At 42.2% G+C, this 18,720-nt stretch overlaps 1 protein-coding gene across 2 annotated transcripts in view; it reads left to right on the forward strand.

The window, feature by feature from the left end:
• Positions 1–18,720, forward strand: part of THRB (thyroid hormone receptor beta) — a 196,889-nt gene that overhangs the window by 9,879 nt on the left and 168,290 nt on the right. The window contains exon 1 of one of the 2 annotated variants that reach the window (XM_063128259.1): positions 7,568–7,650. The exons of the other annotated variant lie outside the window; for it this stretch is intronic. The gene's annotated coding sequence lies outside the window, so the exon portion shown is untranslated. Of the gene's footprint in view, positions 1–7,567; positions 7,651–18,720 lie in introns of those variants that run through there. 2 annotated transcript variants of the gene reach the window in all.

Below are 18,720 nucleotides of genomic sequence, written 5' to 3' on the forward strand. Positions count from 1 at the left end.
AGTGGATTAGATGCATCAGTGGGGGTTAATTGGATTGGGCTGGGACTCTACCAGGCACTGTTTCAATTGCAGAACTTAGTGGAACAAGGCTACAGGTAGGTGGCCAACACTGCCTGAAACAGAGGGAGAGAATACAAAAAGGCGAGGAAGATGATCTTGCAAAGTTTTGCTAATCATGTGCTTGGTTGTTGTTGTTGGTAAAACAGGAATCATATGCTTGAAAATAGTGTCATACTCTGAAACCGACAGAATTTCTGAAATTGAAGAGTATAATTTATTACTGCTGATAGTGCCATTAAGATATCAGGAATGAACTGACATAACTGTGGATGACTACTGCTGGAGAGCAAGTTAACATAAAGAAAGTATGGATCTGACAGACTAATATTCTTTGTCTTATTTTGTTGTCCTAAGGCAGCCTTCCCAAACCTGGTGCCCTCCAGATGTGTTTCACTGCAACACCTATTTTTCCCAATCAGTATGGCCTTTGTGGCTGGGAATGATAGGAGTTGCAGTCCAACGCAGCACGCCAGGCTGGGGGAAGCTGATCTAAGGTATGACTTCTCTGTTTGTGACACTTTCCCAATTGTCTAGCTTTTCATCATTTCTAGACAGTTTGTATTCATCAATTTACTGTGTTGTAGTCACCATTCAGAAACTCCAAAAATGACAGGATGATTTAAGGACAATGGTAACCGGTTGTCCTTAGCTAATCCTATGTGAAAGGATTAACTCACTGTTGCCTTCCCATTGCAAGTTCAAGTCACTTAATGTTTAAAATTTTTGGATGTCATTTTCTGGATGTAGTCATATAGAAATAAAGGCCTTTAAAATTAATGTATACATTGATTTTATTTTTGTCCAAGGATTTGCTCTGCCATTCACAATAAAGGTACAAAACAAATATGCTTTGCCAAGAATCCTGTACTATGAGTCCTGTGCTACCTGGTATCTTGCTTCATATTGATCTTATTAATCAGTGTAGAGGACGTTAAGATATATGGGTGGAATCCAATTAAGGAAAGAAGGATGGCTTCCATCAAGGAAATTGGGAGGGAGCAATTCTCTCCTCCCCTTGCATCCCACCCATACAACCTCAAAATCTGCTGGGCTGGGGGACCCTCCTAAACAGATTTGGGGCCAGGTGCTGGCAGATTGAGGGGGAAGGAGAGGAAGGGAAAGTCCTGTTGTGTGAGTGGCAATTTTGGATTTTTCCAAACATGAATTAATTTTGAAAAAATGCTCGCCCACGTACACATTGTATGAGAGTTCTTTCCATTCCTGGTTTCATTCTGTTTATAGGTGACTCATTCTTGGCAGAAGGAGAGATACTCAATTTATATTTTAATTCAATCATCTACATTAAATGATGTGAAATTGCAAGTACAGTTTAATATTCTTGTAGTTCTTTTAGATTAGTCATTGGTTTTTTTATAACTAAAAGGTATCCAAACTTTTCCTTTTCCTAGCTAACATTTCATCATTATGAAGAATATATTGGATTTTTAATGCTTCTCCAACTTCTCTTGAGTACATAAAGAATCAGCATCTAATAAAAGCTTCTATTGGATTTATACTAGGCCTGGGTTCAAATCTAAGCTTGGTCTCTTTATTAGTTCTTCTTCGATTAAATGAGAATAATAGGGACTACTTCACAATGCTGATGCCAGAATTAATGTGATGGGAATAAAATAGCACTTTGGTTTTTATATAGCAAATATTTGCAAAATAACAGCATTGATTATTTTTCTTAGTAGTTGCCTTTAATATTGTAAATCATAGAACAAATAGAATTATAATAATTACTTTAAAATATTGTGAATAATTAAGATGGATTGCATAATTGGCATATTGAGAACTTTATTTGGTATTTTAATTATCGGAGAATGAATGAATGAGATAACTGTTGTTTTGAAGTTTACTAGCTTTTAATTATTCCTTTGGTTGAGAGTTAATGTTCTTAGTTCCCATTGAAATCAATGGGATTTTAGTTAACTCATAATTAATCTGTCCCATCAAGTGCAATGAAACGTAAGATGAATTATCTTGGTGTGAAACCAACCCCTCATTAAATTAAGATACTATATTTTCTGTACTTTGTTAGAAGAATTGCAAAATAACACATCATTTTCTGTAATTGTTGCTATAATATCATAGTCTCTTTCATCCTTTGTATAACTACTGTCTTAAGTCCAAAACAACCAAGTTTGTTGTCACAAACAAAACATAATAACCCATTATCTTCTTTCCAGTGGTCAAAGAATCTTGATGTGAATGAACTTTCAGTTAGAGATGATTTCCCACATTTTAAAAGGGAAGGAAAATGCCCTGTTGCATTTCATGTCTTGTTGATAGTCTTCCAAATTCACTAAGTTTAATAAAATTCATTTAAATTTAGTGAATATTTGTGGGTGGTCTAAAAATTACATTTTCCAGCATACATGATCATCTCCCTATTTGAAAAGTGTGTACTTCATACACATAAAAGTGCTGCCAATCCCCCCACCCCCCGGATTCATGCCTTGGGAAACTACCATGCATGTATCTGGAGTGGAAAAACATACTTGTATTGACCCTTCATATGTTACTGGGTTTATGATTTTCCAAACTTAGAGATTATTTTTTGTGTCAGAAAAAAATAATAATATGCGAACTGGTTGGCAAGGTGAAGGTACTAGTCACTCATTCCTGAGCAAGGTGTTTTTGCTTCTAGGAACAGAGGTTGCATTGTGGCTGCCCTTTAGGGTGAAACTTGTGTTTCTCAACATGTTTAAAAGTCATTATGTTAAAGTAAAATAAGTTTAACCACTTTCCCCTGGTATAGTGAGGGTCAGCTTGTCCCCATTCTCAAATGTGTCCCATAGTGCAGCTCGTTTATTTTGTTCCATGAAATTCAGTGGTAGACATTTGTTTGAATTGCCCTGTTCTTCATTTGCATGTTCCTGCTTGACTTTCCATTTCTTTGTGTGATGTTAGTGTCCTACCAGAGTGGGACCTTCTTTCTGTATAGAAATGTCTGTGGGAATAATTTGTTATGCCCAGTGCTTTTGCCTAGATGGGGCAGTGGCTTGCTTTGTATGCCAGAATCAGTGTCTCCCAGTAGGACTGCAAGGCAGTGTCTACACCATGCATATATCCTGGGGTCATCTCTAGGTCATCCCTGTGTGTTCAAATGATGCACAGGGGATCCCAGGGTCAAACAGGGATAACCAGAGACTTTCCCCAGGATAACTGGGACCACGGATTTCCCAGTTTTTCCGCAGTCCCAGGACTGCAGCCGGTGTGGCACGCAATCACGAGTCGTCCCTTTTACCCTGTGAGTAGTGCAGCTCTGGAAACGGGCACGGAGCTGCGTGGGGGCATGGAAATGGGCACGGAGTCTGTGCACATCTAGGGTGGGGTGGGGAGTAGTTTCAAGGATTTTTTTTTTTAAAAAAATTGTACCTGCAGTGGAGCGCAATTGCGCTCCATTTCCGAAGGGAAAAAAATTGCCAGCAATGTCCCTCTTGATTTCCAGGATGTTGCATGGGTGTGTGCATGCAGAGGGATGATCACGGAAGCTGTAAAGCCCAGGATCCTCACCCCTCCCTCCCGGAAGGCTTATAGGTGTAGATGAGCCCCAAGACTGCAATCTGGCCACACACTTCAATGGAACTAAGCTTCTTCTCTAGCAGTAAAGATGTATGAGAATTTCATCTCTGTTAGCAAATGAAATTCTGTACATAAGCAGGAATCCTTTTTTTTTTTGAGAAATATTAACAAATGCCCGAATTTGCAATCACTTTCGAAAAATACATAATTTTAAAATTGTCCACTCTGAAATGTACATTTTACAAATAAAAGAAATGCATTTCCACACTTCAGTGGATGGGGGGAAAGTGAACACTTTTGAATAATGTGCTCAGAAACACACACTTTCCCCATTCAAATGAGCTGAAAAAGAGGTCAAAATGGAAACAGGAGTAAGCTGAAACAAGCTTTGAAGTGATTTTTCGGAGAATCTAGGTGAGCTTGAAAATGAGTTGTTCTCCCATCCCTGTCTTGCAGCACCTCCATATCATCAACCACATATTTATATAAGATGGCAAGGAGAGGTGAAATAGTATTTCTTTGGAGCAAGCAAGAAAATAATCCTGTAGGAATGCATGAGTAGCATAAAGTTGAAGCTACTCTGTGCTTGCAGGGTATTAGTGGTAGATTTTCTCAGTACTTACAGAGAAAGCAAAATGGAGACTGCTAATGTGCTAACTTTATTAAGGGGACCAACCTGTCATGGCTATCACTACATACTAGCACAATACAAGTAATTTCCATGTCAGAAAATGAAACATGGAAGAGAGGAATGGATGTGCTAAGCAAGAAAAAGGCATTGGTTCTGTAGAGCTGTTCTAGGAATTCTGTGTTACCTGATTTTGTGTTTGTACAGCATGGCTGATAGAATATTTAGACTTAAGACATATTCTGTCATTGAGCAGGGGGTTGGACTCGATGGCCTTGTAGCCCCCTTCCAACTCTGCTATTCTATGATTCTATGATCTTTGGTCATGGCTAGTTTAATGACCATCCTACAACCCTCATTTATCTGGTGCAGAAAATGGGACTGGGCAATTTATGTGTATATATTCAGTTCATGAGAACCATTCCAAGAAGACTTTAACTTGAAAATATTTTTGTAGTGTTTTATTTTCAGACATGGCATGAATTGCACCAGCATTCCCACTTTGTTCATTCACAACGTGGCAGGTAGGGTTTGTGGCCTGGGAATGTAGGTGGGGAATTAAGCAAAGCAAGCTTCAAGCTTGTGTACTTTCTGCCACCATGTGCATGACCTTTGCAGAAGGGCTGCAGACAGGGCCGGATTTACGTACAAGCTAAACAAGCTACAGGTTAGGGCCTCACATTACGAGAGGCCTCGTGTTAGAAAGAAAGAAAAGGGAAAAAAACCCCATCTGTTTACAATATTGCCACCGGGAAACCATAAACATCATACAAAATGAAGATCTCTTCAGAAGGGGGAATACTGTTATGTGGTTGGGGTCAGTCTAAATGATTTCCAGGGATCCCTTACTCAGTGCCTCTGATAGCAAAGAGATTGAGGATTTCCCCAACTCTGTAACTCTTGAAGTTACATGACTATCAAATTCCATTTAATTGTACAGCCCGTATTTTGCATTTAAATTTTTTATTAGTTGTTGAAGAGAAAGGGCCTCACTCATGTTATAGCTTAGGGCCACAAGAAGTTTAAATCCGTCCCTGGTTGCAGAACCTCTTTTAGCCTGAGGGCTGGATTCCATTTCAGAGTAGCTTTTGAGGTCCACATTCCAGTGGTAGGTGGAGCTGAAGACAAAAAGGGGAGGGGCCAAAGACAAACATCCAATAAGCAAAAAATAAAACAACCCATCCCCCACACATGAAAGACCAGCATGTTTTAGCTTAAAGCAGTTACTGCCAGGAGAGGCATTTTGACCTTCTAGAATGGGGGGAAAAACTGCACAAAAGCCAGGAAACCATCAAATGATTAGTGGTCAGGGGAAAGTGGGTGGGGTCAGGGGAACATCGGAGGGCCAGATTGGGGCCCCAGGAGGGCCAGGGGTTCTGCATTTTACAGCCCAGTTCTCTGCATAATTTGAAAGTTGGTCCCACTGAATTCAGTGGAGCTTACTCCCAAGTAAATGCATGTACAGTTAGAGCCTTGGTGTAAAATGGGTCCTAATTTCCACAGTTCATGTACCTATAATGTGGGAGAATGTGCCATTTCGCAACTTGTTCTTGCACTGTTGACATATTTATAACATAAACGCCCAGTCTGTCTGTGAACCAGCCCTTACGTAGTGAAGTTCTCAGTGCAGAAAGAAGAAATGTTAGAGCAAAACTGGTTTATTTATGAAATACAAAAACGTAATTCAGCTGCAAAACTGGGGCCTTTTGCATTATGACATTCTGGGCAGCTGACAGTATTACTCTAATAGCTTACCTGTCCTGTTTAATAGGCATTACGTTTCTTAGCACCAAAACAGAAACTGGACGTGTACTCTGTCATTTGTGTTTGACACTGCCCTTCGTTTTTGAAATATCTGGCAATAAAACCAACTGTAAAGCTACCTGTAACCTCTGAAGAAATACGTTGAAAATCAGTGCCAGAGTTTCTGGTAAAACTTTGTCAGAGGCTTTAACTGTGATTTCAGCCAGCAGGGTTTCCTTTCTTAAAAAACATGTAACTCCAAAGAGATGTTCAGTACCAGTCTTAAATTGGAAAGCATTTTAAAGGCTCCTTTCTAGAAATGAAATGTTTTCTGACAATAGGTTCTTGTGTTTAAGCATCTGCCTTTAAAAACAAATTATTTTTGGATTTCTGTCAAAAGTAAAGACCACCAGAATAACTGGGTAAAGGAATTGTGCAGCATGTACTCCTGTGATCTTAAATTTCTCACCTTTAAAAAATGGTTTGCCATAAAAAGATTATGGTAGCTTTACAGAAGATTTTTATGACAGTGGTATGATCAGTGGTAAATTTCCCCTTTTCTATATGTGGATGAGCTATGCCTCCATTACTGGTAAACTACTGTTATTGTTTTTAAGTAGTTTGCTAAAAATCAGAGAGAAAAAAGAACAGAGTTGGGATTTAGGCTACCCCTGGAGGTTGGAAGATTCGCTCTCATTTCAGGAATAATAATAATAATAATAATAATAATAATAATAATAATAATAATAATAATAATAATAATAATAATTTCAAAAAGAGAAAAAAGAAAGAAGCACCTTTCCCCTGAAAATAGGAGGTTTCCTAGTTTTGGAAGTGCTGAGTTAGCACCTCCAGAAATGAAGCTCTGCCTTGGCTGGATTTGGCGTGGGACGGGTGGATGTGTCAATTCCAGGAATGGGCTGGGAGAACGATCGCCTTGGGGCAGTGCGTTAGACGCGCTCCTGGGTTGTTTCCCTTCCGTGTGATCGGATATCCCCCAATCGATCCCCCCTTGTTGGGAATTGCCAAAGCCATCCAAGGGGAAGTGGAGGAGTGGGGCGAGAAGAAAACCTGAGCAATTCCCAGAGAGGGAGGGGGCACGTTGCAGGCTTTGAATGTCACTCCTGGCTCCTCTTTGCTCAGCTTGGCTGCCAGGCGGGGCGAAAGATGGGCAGCCGCGCCAACTTGGAGGCGCACGTCGGTTAGCAAGGCAGAGGGGTTTTCCGCCGGCCTTGAAGGGCTCGATCCACCCGGCTGGCAGCTCTGTCCTGTCCCCTGCGGGCTCAGCCGGACTTGTTCTCTCTCCCGCGTGTGTGTGTGTGTGTGTGTGCGCGTGTGTGTCTCCCGCCTTGCGTGCTCGCGTTGGCTGTCTTTCCCCCAGCCCTCGCGGGGCGGGTGTTGAGTTCTCCTCGCCTCTGCGCCTCGGGCTCCCGGTGGGGCGCGGAGAGGCGGGGGTGGTGGTGAGGTGTGTGGGGTGGGGGAAACCAGGTCACAAGCGCCGAGACAGACAAACCGGCTTGGGAAGTGTGGCACTGGCTGACTGACTCAGGTACTGGCCGTCAGGCGGGGACGGGGGAAGGCGGGCTTCCTGCCTCCCCAGCACTCTCGCACCTTTGACAAGAATAAGCACCAAGCGGCGGCGGCGGCGGCAGCAAGAAACCCGAGTCCCAGCTGCGCGCTGGTTTGCGGTAAGTGTCGGGGCTTTTGCGCCGCGGCCTCTCTCGCGCGCGCGGGAGGGGGAAGGGGAGGGGGAGCGGGGGTTTGGGCGCCGGGCGGTGTCCCCGAACTAGTGACCCGGTCTCTCTCCGGCAGGACTTCCCAGCTGGACTTGGCCGAGGAAGCCGCCGTGGCAGATGTTTGCCGAGGCGGTGTATTTTTAGAACCCGGTTGGCTTCGATAGTCCGAAATGCATAAAATAAGCCCTCAGTGGAGTCGGGTGCGTGCGACTGTGATGCGTGTGTGTGTGTGTGTGTGTGAGAGAGAGAGAGAGAGAGAGAGAGTTGTCGTCAGGAGGGTGGCCAGCGTTTTACGCGATCGTCTTTGCCATGCAGTGTGGTGGTGTTTGAACCGGGGAGGGGGAAAGGATAGCTTTGATTTCTCCCTATCTTAGTCTCTCGATTACGGGGGGAGATGGCTGCAGGTTTCTCTCTGCCGTGCGTATGTGCTTGTGTGTATTTATTTTTATCCCCCCCCCCCCGCAGCCTAAGCTTTTGACGGAGCAGAGTATTTCATCACAGGGCTTTCGACTGTATTTTTTTTTTTTTTAAAAAAAATACTTCTACATAAAAAATACATGGCTCCGCACAGCGTGCGCTCAGTTGTTGACAAAAATGTCCCTCTCTCTCTCTCTGTCTCTGTGTGTGTTTTTGATGTCTCTCTGGCATAGTTTGTGCGGGCGCGATGCACGGAGCTCGGGTGGAAGTTTCCATGATGAGTAAGTTATGTGACAAGCGATCCTGTGGAGGAAGATGTTCGCCACAACTCGCGGGAAACGGATTAGCGGGCTGGAGAAGTGCGGAGATAATTGGGAGTGAGGGAAAACTGCGAAGTCTGGCATGTTTGTGTGGGTGTGTAGGAGACGCCTCAGAAAGATGGATGGCTTTTTAAAAGGGAAAGGGGGAAAAAGAAGTCTCTTGACTCGTGTGTTTGTCAGTTGCGGCCCTAAATGATTGCTTTCTTGGAAAATGGATCCCCTGAAGACTTCTTTCTCCAACAATTCCAAATAAATAAGTAGAAGTACTAGACTCAGGGAAAGCAAGAAAAAACAAAGTTTGAATCAAATAAATAGCTAGGTTAAGAAAGTGAGGAGGAGGAGACAGGGAAACCCAAATATTTTATTCATAATATTAATTATGCAATGTTATAACTCGCCGTGGCTTGTGAATATCAATAAAATGCTATCCCTTTAAAATAATACAATGTAATAGATTTATTACATTTATATCTCACCCTTCCTCAAAGTAGCTTACGGCAACCTACATGTAATAGTGTGGTGTAGTGGTTAGAATGTTGGATTAGGGAGAGACTGGGTTTTAAGTTCCTGTTCACCTATGAAGTGCATTGGGTGAATCTTAGGCCAGTCGTTGTCTTTCAACCTAGCTAGCCTACCTCACAGGGCTGTTGTGAGCATATAATGGGCTGGGTGGAGGAGGTAGAAAACAACGTATGCTGCCCTGAACTGCTGAGAGGAAAGATGAGATAAAAATACTTTCCCTCCATTTTATTCTCAGAATAACCAATGAGATAGGTTAGGCTGAGACCAATGACTGGTCCAAATTTGTTACCCACTAAGTTTACTAGCTGAGTGGGAATTGGTACCTGTGTCTCTGCAGATCAAGTCTAACACTGTAACTGCTCTGTCACACTGGCATTTGATTTAAAAGCAGCATAGTAGTAATGGTGACAAGTAGTTTTTGAAATAACAATCATATTTCCCCACCTTCTTTTTGGTTACTGCAGAAGTCAAAACATGTGATTTTCATTAATCATTCTCCAGATAACATCTGTCTAGCTACTGCTTTCTTTCTAAGAAGAGCCTTGATTTTCTTGAAATCTGTCCCCTCTTCTCAGACGCTTTGTCCTGGGTCCACCCTTCTCAGATATGTAGCACAGGTCATGGGTAACTCAGGGGGAGCGAAAGTATTTGAAGCCTGCACAAGGACACGCTCTTTCTTAGGCCTCCATAGAGCATAGATTCTTGGTCTTAGTGTCCACACTGCAAACTTAAAATACAGTGCCATCGTATACATTTCTACTGAGAAGTAAGCCCCATTGAGTTCAATAGGACTTACTTCCAGCTAAGTATCTTAATAATCCTTCCCTCTTCCCAAGGTAGTCTGGCAATTGTGATTATAGGAGACACTATACCTAGCAGGGCTGATCCAAATCATTTTGCTCCCTCATGAAAAGACAAGATGGCATTCCTTCTATTCTATCAACTGGACTGGGAGTAAAACCTTCGACTCTGGCATGGGTTAGCATCGTCCACCTCACCTGAGGGCAGCAGGGTAACTTTGGGGGCACAAGAGTGCTTGGAACATACAGCTGTGTCTTCCAACAAAAGGGAATGGACAGAGGGATGCCCCCACCCAGCATCTGGTGTCTGAGGCAACTGCCTATCTCTGCCTAATGGTAGGGCCGGCCCTGATAGCTAGGCATTTGAAACAGTATCCTTAGCACTCCCACAAACTTACCACTTCCAGGATTCTTTGGGGAATCCATGGCAGTTAAAGTGGTATATATAATGTTTGTAATGTTGATAGGCCCTAATGAGTTTAAGCTCTGGCTGTATCTCTTGAGATCTATTTATCCAATAACTTTATGTTACTAAAGTTATAATTTATAACCATTATAGCTTCTTCCAAGTGATCCTGGGGATTCTGTTTGCTGAGGGTGCTGTAACTTATTCTGTTCATAAATGCCTAGAACTGCATTTGCTTGGGGAAAGAGAATGAGTGTTAAACTAATTGAAATCCAAAGTGCAGATGTGCCTTTTGCAATGAAGCAGCGAACCTCCATAACATTAATTTCATATTGAAATCAAAGGGGCATAGATTTGATTTATGACCTGAAATCTAAAAAATACAAACACTTTTCTAGCCGCCCTGAGATCCTAATGATATAGGGCAAGATACAAATGTTTTAAATAAATAAATAAATAAATAGCTTAGAATCCCTTGACTGACTGTGATGTAAATGTGAACTAGGCCTATGGGTCGCAACAAAAAAGCCAATGTTTACAGCCATCTGTTATCAAATAGTAGCTTGATTAGTGCTGAAGCCTACTTCATATATTAACAATAATGAATAGTTCCATCATACGATCATAGAACCAGAAGGGACCTTGGAGGTGCAAGAATCTTGTGACTACAGTGTTGTTGACAGATGGCCACCCAGTTCCTGCCTGTGAAGGAGAGTCCATTATCTTCTGAAATGATGTGCATCCTCCCATACCATTCCTGATTATGCTTTGCCCATAGGATTGTTTGCATAGTCATATAACGTGCTAAGATACCTTGTCACATCATATAGTATTTCTTTCTTTCCTACATTTCTATGACACCCAATAACGAAAGCTCTTTTCCCCAACCTGGTGATCTCCAGATGTTTTGGACCACAACTCCCAGCATTCCTGACCATTGATTATGCTGATTGAGACGGATGGGGTTGAAATCCAAAACATCTGGAGGCTACCAGGATTGGGAAGGTTGGCGTATCAGAACAGGAATGGCATGGAAACATTCTGTAATGCAGTGACAATCATATTACAGCCAGTAACATTTGCATAGGCTGATCATGAGTTCATTAAGATGTGCCAAGAGAGTTTTAGGGCCATTTGTTTATCTTTTCTTTTTAACTGAAGCTATTAATGCTCAAACTCCACTGATTTTTTGTTCTGCCATAGCATATTTTTTTAATTCACCAAGGTAACTTCAAACATTATCCAGTTTCACCCTTCTGTATATAAAATTAGAATAAAAGGGACTGGTAGTAGTAGTTGGTATGTACAATCTATGAAAAAAAGCAGTGGAATGGTTTCACAGTTCAAGGCATGGTCCTGCAGCCAGATGGATTGGGTTCAGAACTGATCCCAGGAAGGGAAGTGGCTATGATAATATATAGTCCTGTGTGTTACACAAACTTTTAAAAAGTCTACTCAGGGCTCAAAGATGTCCGACTGACAACAAGGGACACTGTGCCTTTTATTGAGTCGTAAAGACAGTATTTAATGGACCATAGCAAAACAAGATTCTTCAGGGTAGGTCTGATCCTGTGGTTAGAAGATTTTGGAGATCAGGTCATCAACTTCCTGGCAACACGCCTTCTCAAATATAGTCTGAGAAAGATGATGGGGAAATATAGTTGAGTCTCCCTAGCTCATGCAGCTTTTGGACTCTACTTACTTATAGTCATTAAAGGTCAATTTCAGCCACATTTTTGTGTTGTGGTGGCCTCTTAATTAACATCTGGCTGGAGACCATCAGCTCCCACTTTGTTTTGCCCTTTTAGGCTACAGTCCATTTACTCTATAGCTATTCCCTTAATTTGTATGGTCATATTCTAGAGTAAATAGCTGGATTTGATGCATATTGATTTGAACTTCATGCGTAATAGTTGACATTAAATACTTCTTGCTAATCTTTCCTCCTCACATGCACACCTTCCCCACTTTACATTATGCACTGGCTGAATTCATACTGAGCATCATGACAATGTATTTCATTCATTCCACTGGAGGAAGGTGAAGGGATTGCAAAACTTTGGGTCAGAATTTGGGTTTATAGTGAGGAGTGAAATTATAGACACATTGGCCAGTTGGCAAGTGAGGTAGGAGTAGAGGCCAAAAGGCAATGGACAAGTAACTATTTCCCCCTCTTTTATTCTGTTGTGGTTGTGTTTTTAATTATGTTTTAATGTATTTGTTTTAGAATGGCTTAATCAAGGTTTTATTTAACTTTTTTAATAGTTAAATACTTGAGGGAGCACCTCTCCTTATATATGCCTGCCCAAGCCTTGAGATCTGTTGGAGTAGCCCTCCGCATCCCACCAACGCAACACATATGCTATGGTGGGAAATGGGAGAGGGCCTTCTCTGTTGTGGCACCCCAACTGCGGAATGCCCTCTTCTTGGAGGTCCGACTGGTGCCAATGCTGACTTTATTCCGGCACCAAGTAAAAACATGGCTTTTAAACAAAGCCTTTAATGGCTAAATTCACCAAGCTCGCACACTGTTTTAACTGTTCTAATTGATTTTACTGCTTTTAAATTATATACTGGTTTTTTAGCTGTGTATATTTATTGTTTTATATTGTATAATTTTATCTGTATACCGCCCTGAGATCTTAGTGATATAGGGCGGGATACAAATGTTTTAAATAATAAATAAATAAATAGTTTATTTATTTATTTATTTATTACATTTCTATACTGTCTAATAGTCAAAGCTTTCTGGGCAGTTCTCAGAAATTTAAATCACAAAATACAGTATAAAATACAATATAAAATATAATAGTTTAAACTACAGTATAAAAGTGCAACCAGAGTAAAACCTAGCAGCAGTGCAGAGATTTAAAATGCAATAACAGATTTAAAAAGCAGAGCTAAAAAACTTAAATGCTAAAAATTCCTGGGAAAATAAAGGTCTTCACTCGCTGCCGGAAAGAGCATAACATAGGCACCAGGCAAACCTCTCTAGGAAGCTCATTCCACAACTAGGGTGCCACAGCAAAAAGGCCCTTTTCCTGGTAGCCATCCACCTCACTTCCTTTGGCAGGGGCTCATGGAGAATGACCACTGAAGATAAGCTTAGAGTCTGGGCAGGTACATAGGGGAGGAGATAATTCTTCAGAAAACCTGGCCATAAACCATTTAGGGCTTTCAATGTTAATACCAGCACTTAGAATTGATCCCAGAAAGGGACTGGCAGCCAGTGCAGCTGGGAAAGTACTGGCATAATATGATCACGTTGGCCAGTCCCCATTAACAATCTCGCTGCCACTGTTTTGGACCAGCTGAAGTTTCCAGACCATTTTCAAAGGCAGCCCCATGTATAATGCATTGTAGTGATCCAGACAAGAGGCTATCAGAGCATGGATAACTGGTGGGAGTGCCTAGCCTCTCTTCGACTGACCTATTAATGCCCCAGGGCCATACTTCCCCCTACCTGTGACCACAGTTATGGGGGCACCCTCTCACCCCCTGGGTTACCCAACGCATTTCCAAGGCACATATTAAAGATATAAAAGAAACTATATCAGAAGTGATGCTTCACGGGGCTCTGGATTTTGTTTCCATTTGTCTGCATGTAACCCATAAGAGACATTTTAAATATGTGAACTTGGGCTTGCATAAACTGCTTCCCTCAAACATTGAAAATGTATGACACTGATTGTCTCTGATGACCAAAAGTTCAGAGATGTATTTTTTTTTTTTAACAATTTCTCTGCATTCATTCCTCGGTCATTCTCTCACATAGGCATACATACTGTATCCCCTTCCACACTATTCACACATTCAACTTGCACACATGGACAATCACCAATAAAGCAATCCTGTACTGCAACCTCCCTATATCTGGTACTCTCCAGATGTTTTGGACTACAGCTCCCAGCATTACTGACCATTGGCCATGCTGGCTTGTGCTAATAGGAGATGCAGTCCAAAACATCTGGAAGCACCAGGCTGGAGAAAGGTGCTATACTCTATGTTGGGAGCTGGTATGCTGCTATTATGGCTTAGAATCACAGAATCATAGAATTGTAGAGTTGGAAGGGGCCTATAAGGCCATTGAGTCCAACTCCCTGCTCAATGCAGGAGTCCACCTTAAAGCATCCCTGTCCAGCTGCCTCTTGAAGTCCTCTAGTGTGGCCCACAGCTGCTGAATCCTATATGTGCTCAGCACAGGAAGGGAAGGGAAAGCACACCACTTGGAAAATCCCCAAATGGCACCCCTCCCCAGCAGACCCACCACCCCCATGTCCATGGAAACGCCACTGAAATCCACCAATTTGGGCTGTGCTAGTAATAATGCCACATGTAGGGAGCCAATGAGTTCAAGAACTTTGGGTCATGCCTGCAGCACAACACACACAACATGCAAAATAACGTCACAAAACTCTCACTCCGGGAGCCCCAGTTACAACAGCCATCAGCAACCCTACTACTGCCAGTCCTCAGGCATCTCCTCAGGCAAAGGTTTGGATCTCTTGCTGCTGCTGCTGCTCACAATTAGAGATGTAGTGCTATTTATCAGTTTAGACTGAGTCATCAACTGCAATCCTAACTGGAGAAAAAAGTCTTTGTCTCAGTCACATTTAGCCAATGCTACTGTAATGTTCTCTACATGTGCTGCCTTTAAATATACTCTGAAGACATCAGTTGGTGCAAAATTCAGCCACAAGAATCCTTGTAGGGGTCTATGTAAGCTTGAATCCTATCATACCAATTTTGTATTGGCTACCCATTTGTTTCTGGCTTTAATTTAAAGTATGGGACCAGGTTATTTGAAGGACTGCCTAAACCAATTTGAGACTGCCCAGGCCCTAAGGTTGGTTTCAGAACTGGCCACTAAAGATTACCAGGTTGTCAGGTAACACTGATAGAGCCTTTTCAGTGGTGGCTCCTCACTTCTTAAATTTTCTCCCCAGATAACTCTTCTTTGCACTGTCTTGGGGCCTTTAAGTAGTCCCAGAAGACTTTTTTTTAAAAAAAATCTGCCAAGCTTTTCATTGATTTTATTGCTGACTTTCCTCATATGCTCTTATTTGATGTTTTTATTAAGTTTGCTCAATTATTTTGCTTTAACATTTTGTTGTGGGTGGCCCACAATAATTATGGTTGGGAACACCATTTTCCATGTTTTTCCTACAGGGGCAAAAACTCAGGTTTGGGGGCATAACTAAGCTCACCCGTGTCTGATCTGCTCCAAATATTGTATGTAGAGAGCTTCAGCTATGGGGCAGTATATAAATATAACAAATAAAAAAATAAAATATTGTAATTTGTTAGCAGATTAGCTAGGTTTGGTGCACAACGAAGCTTATGGGATGTTATGGCAGAAAGGATTAGCCTCCCATTTAGTACCTCATGGACAAAAGTTAGTGTTGCCTTTTGAGATTTATGTCCGTGGGGAGTTTTTTAGTGCATAGGCTATGGTAGATTTATTTATTTATTTTAGTGTGAAAATCTGAGAAAAAAGAGTGAAAAGTTGTGACTAGCACTCAGGCTGTTGACTGTTAGGTCCCAGCGCCCTGTAGTTCAATAGTTACGTGTGCATCCCAATCGGCTCCTGCCTTTTGTCACTTGCCACACAAGTGCTGTTCACTTTGCCCAAGGAGCATTATGGTTTCATAGAATCATAGAATCATAGAATAGTAGAGTTGGAAGGGGCCTAAAAGGCCATCAAGTCCAACCCCCTGCTCAATGCAGGAATCCACCCTGCATAGCATAGTTTGAAATGCTATGGTTGAAAAAATGATTTCCCAACTTTTATATGTTCAGTTCAACCATAACTCATGAATCAGTGTAGGTTTTGCCTCTGATTTTAATTGTAGTCTGCCTTATTAGGGCTTGCCATAAAAGGCATGGTTGAAATATATTAAATAAATAAGATAGGTAGAACAATTCTAACTCCCAGGTCTGCTGACTGGGGTGGATGTGTCCCTGTGCTGTCTGAAAGCAATTCTTCTAGCAAGGGAAGCATGTTTGCTTTAGAGTCGCCAGTTACACCCTCAGAAAGTTCCATGGGTGTAAATCTATTGCCAGCAGTGTTCCTGCTGACAGCAGTGATGAGGAATCCCAGATTGGACCCCTTATGTAGCTTATTTTCCCCCATTGATTCCAAAGATGGGTGTCCCCAAAATAAGATCTGCTGGGCTATAAAGACTGGAGAAGCTGCCCATCCCAAACTTCTCAACCTGACTAACATGAGCAGCTAGGCTTGCCCCTTTACTCCCCACCTCGTAAAGCTTGCTCTCTAAATGAACTTAGAAGTATAGAGTGGGATCCAGAGCAAATTAGTCATGCTTAGCACACATTTGCTTTTAGTGCAATAAATGCACGGCTGGTAACCAGTATTTTGTTTGTTTTACATACAGTCCACTTGTCTTCCTTCAGGGTAAACCTTGAATATATCCAAAAGCAAGCCTTTAAGAATCTTGTTACATCACATGCTTATGATTGCACTAGCAATCAATCAGGGTATTTTATTCAATTAGTTGTTTTAATATTTTACGCCACCAACAAGGCTTTCGTGGTGACTTCCAAGTGGTAATGAATGGATGCCTTGATTGTCATAGTAGTGAAGAGTGAGTGCGCAAAAAGGCTTGATTTGCCTCCTCAAAGGAACTTGGAATGAGATCTGTCCAAGCCTAGGCAGTTCTGTCTTCAGATCTGCATTGTTCGCTGTCATATTGCAATTAAAAAGACCACCAGGCTAGTTGGGATACCAGCTTCCAACAATTTATACTTCATAGTTTGGATATTACAAAACTAATTGTTACAAGGTAGATTATTTATTAAAATATTTCTACATATGGAATCTCCACATTTTGAATAATTGGATTTGGATCTGATAGCTCTTCAAATAGAGCAGAGGTGTTGAACCTCTTTCACTCTGAGGGCTGGGTTGCATTTTGTAGAAGTTCTCCGGGGCCATATTCCGGTGGTGGGTGGGGCCAAAGTACCAGCATATTTTCACTTAAAGCTCTTATTGCCAGTAATGAAGGAAGGCGATGTGGTTAGAGGAAGGCGATGTGGTCATTTGGGCATCCCCAGAGGTCCAGATTGGGAACCCAGGTGGGCCAGATTTTGTCCCCAGGCCTGAGATTTTGCACACCCAAAATAGAGGTTGCATTCAAATAGAGAACTGTCTTCTATAAATAGAGAACTGTCCACTGCTGCTGAACATTATCCAAAATAAGGGGAGTCCCATATCTTTACCTGAATGAGTTGTTTCTGCCTCAAAAGGTTTATTTCCCTTCAACATCATCATCATCATGTGGTCAGTGTGGTGTAGTGGCTAAGGTGTTGGACTGGGAGTCGGGAGATCCGGGTTCTGTTCCCCACTCAGCCATGGAAACCCACTGGGTGACTTTGGGTCAGTCACAGACTCTGAGCCCAACCTAGACTCACAGGGTTGTTGTTGTGAGGATAAAATGGAGAGGAGGAGGAGGAGGAGGAGGAGGATTATGTATGCCGTCTTGGGTCCCTTGGAGGAAAAAGGATGGGATATAAATGCAAAAATAAATAAATAAATCATATTTTTTTCTCGCTTGTGGGTTTTTTTCTAGGGGACATGAGGGGCTTTGCCAAGTCGTGCTGTGTTTTACTGAATCAGAAATTTCCTGACTATTTATTTATTGCATTTATATACCGCCCCATAGCCGAAGCTCTCTGGGCGGTTTACAGAAGTTAAAAACAGTAAACTTAAAACAAATATACAAAGTTTAAAAACATAAAAAGTATAAAAACAGAGTATCCTTATAAAAACAGCTATTCTGGGGTCCGTTAAAAACAAACAAACTCAGCATATGTTGTTAAATGCTCTAAATGCCTGGGAGAAGAGAAAGGTCTTAACCTGGTGCCGAAAAGATAACAATGTTGGCACCAGGTGAGCCTTGTCAGGAAGATCATTCCATAATTGGGGGGCCACCACTGAAAAGGCCCTCTCCCTTGTTGCCATCCCCCAAGCTTCCCTCAGAGTAGGCCCTTGGAGGAGGACCTTAGATGTAGAACGCAATGAGTGAGTAGGTTCATGTCAGGAGAGGCATTCCATCAGGCATTGTAGTCCCAAGCTGTGTAAGGCTTTATACGTCAAAACCAGCACCTTGAATTGGGCTCGGAAATGTGTAGGCAGCCAATGCAGGTGGGCCAGAATTGGTCTTCTATGTTCAAACTTTCTGTTTCCAGTTATCAATCTGGCTGCTGCATTTTGCACAAGCTGCAGCTTCCGAACCGTCTTCAAAGGCAGCCCTACATACAGCGCATTGCAGTAATCTAATTTGGAGGTTACTAAAGCATGGACAACTAAAGCTAGGCTATCCCTGTCCAGATAGGGGCGTAGCTGGGCCACCAGCCGAAGTTGGTAGAAGGCACTCCGTGCTACCGAGGCCACCTGAGCCTCAAGGGACAGAGATGGTTCTAGGAGAACCCACAAGCTATGGACCTGCTCCTTCAGAGGGAGTGCAACCCCATCCAGAACAGGTTGAACACCCACTAACTGGTCAGAGGAACCACCCGCTAACAGCATCTCAGTCTT

Source organism: Elgaria multicarinata, chromosome 1, assembly GCF_023053635.1.
Source record: "Elgaria multicarinata webbii isolate HBS135686 ecotype San Diego chromosome 1, rElgMul1.1.pri, whole genome shotgun sequence".
NCBI classification, from domain to species: Eukaryota; Metazoa; Chordata; class Lepidosauria; order Squamata; family Anguidae; genus Elgaria; species Elgaria multicarinata.